Raw genomic sequence first — 2,212 nt, 5'->3', positions numbered from 1 at the left:
GGGGAGGGGGGATGGAGCAGGGGCCCTGGGGGTGCATGGAGGGGCAGGGGAGATGGAGCAGGGGTCTGGGGGTGCATGGAGGGGGATGGGGGATGAAGCAGGGGTCTGGGGGTGCATGGAGGGAGGGAATGGAGCGGGGGCACTGGGGGTGCATGGAGGGGGGTGTCCTGGGGGTGCATGGAGGGGGAGAATGGAAAGGGGGGGCAGACATAAAAGGCAGATGAATATTCACCTGGAGTCAGAGCGGCCAGTGCCAGGGGACCAGAGAACCGGGATTAGTGGGACTCGGCCGCCCCCCCCCATGTGCTGCCATTCGGGGAGAGCGAAGGCCCAGCTGGGTTGCAACGCCCCCCGCCCGTGCTGGGGGTGCCAGAGAGCCAAGGCCCAGCTGGGAGTCAGGGCTCCCAGGCGTGGTTCCCAGTTCAGGCAGGGCAGGGTAGTGGTTAGAGCAGGAACTAGGTGTCAGAGTCCTGAGCTCCCAGCAGCGGCGAATCCCCCCCACAACCCTGTGGGGCTGGGCCCTGAGCTCTGCAAACTCTTGCCCAGCTCTGAGTTGCGGATTGCCCACTGGGAGCAGAGGAAGGCTGTGCGTATGCGGGGGACATGGGGCAGGGGGGCACAGGGGTTACCAGTTTGGGGGGCTCCTGAGTGGGGGGCAGGGATGACCAGTCAGAGGGTTGGATCCTTTGATCCTGGGGGCCTCAGTGTCTGGGTCTCTCTGTCCATCGGGGTGGGAGTTTCCTGGCTGCCTGACAGGGCAGTGGATGCCCCCACCCCCCTAAGCCTGTCTTATTCCATGACAGCAGCGTCTGTGCAGCAAGTCCCACGGGCAGAGCAGCCGAGAATCTTCCAGCGCCGCGGCCCAACGCTTGGCTGGCTCCGAGCTCAGCCGCCCCGGAGGAGCTCCCGGGGAGCAGCCAAGGATGGAGCCTAGCGGAGCGCAGCCCAGCTGGGCCGGGGGATTTCAAGTGAGGAGCCGCTGCCTGGGAACGGAGCGGGGGGGGCGGGGAGGCATGTGGGGGCTGGATTCTGCCCCTCACTTCTGACTCATAGCCCCCTGCTCTCCCAGCCCTGGGCTCCCCACCCACAGCTCTGCAGGTGCCCCTCACTCCTGACCCACAGCCCCTGCTCTCCCAGCCCTGGACTCCCCTCCCTGCAAGCCTGCTGGGCCCCTCACTCCTAACCCAGGGCCCCTGCTAGCCCAGCCCTGGCCTCCTCCCCTAGGACTGCCGGGCTCCTCACTCCTGACCCGCAGCCCCAGCTAGCCCAGCCCTCGGTCCCCCAGCTCTGCCAGTTCCCCTCACTCCCAAAATATCATTTTCCCCCAGGCCAATTACAGTGGGTCCCATTCAGGTCTCGCCCCCGGCTGGTTATTTTCACACACACACTCTCCCTCAGCCTGTAACAGATTTCCAGGCCAGCTGCATCTGCGCAGTCAGGCAGATCAATTGATGGGGGGGTGGGGGGGGGCGGGTTTCCTGTGTCCCTATTGATTCTTTTAAGTATCTGGATTTAAAAATGTCAAATTTGCCGTTTCCATGCGAGGCCAGATCTAGCATCTGAGAATGAAACGCCAAGGGATCGATGGAGCTGTGCCCAGAATGAGAAAGACCTGATTGGACTGCACTAGTGCCCCCCACCCCGCAGCAGGCTGCCCCCCCACCAACACCCAGCCCCTGCCAGCCACATGCCCCCCCCAGAGCTGGGGATAGAGCCTGGCTCCCAGCCCACCCCACTCTAACCACAAGGCCCTACTTCTCTCCCAGAGCTGGGGCAGAACCTAGGAGTCCTGGCTTCCAGCCCCCTACTCCAATTTGGGGATGGAAGCTGGCACATGGTTGCCAACCCTGCCAGTCCAGCCCAGCACACAGTGGGTTAACTCCCTCCCCCGCCCAGGGCAGCTCCAGCCCTTTATCCCAGGCACGGTTTGTGAGTTGTCAGGGAAACATGGACTTGGCATTTCTCCGCTGCCTGCAGACAGGTGCCTGACAGTGATGGGCCTGGGCACAGCCTGGGACCCCCAGCGCCTCTCCCCACCCAGACCACAATATGACGGGGGCTGGCGAGGGCTGGTCTCCCGTCCCACCTCCGAGCAAACCAGCCCCGCCCTGCTCTAACTACTAGACCCAACTCCCCTCCTAGAGCCAGGACTGAAAGCCAGGCATCCTGACTCCTGCACTAACCACTATGCTTATGGTCCTAAATGATCTGC

This window comes from Chelonoidis abingdonii, chromosome 26 (assembly GCF_003597395.2).
Source record: "Chelonoidis abingdonii isolate Lonesome George chromosome 26, CheloAbing_2.0, whole genome shotgun sequence".
In the NCBI taxonomy this organism is placed as follows: domain Eukaryota; kingdom Metazoa; phylum Chordata; order Testudines; family Testudinidae; genus Chelonoidis; species Chelonoidis abingdonii.
The sequence above is the reverse complement of the archived record's forward strand: the minus strand, read 5'-3'. Positions refer to the sequence as shown.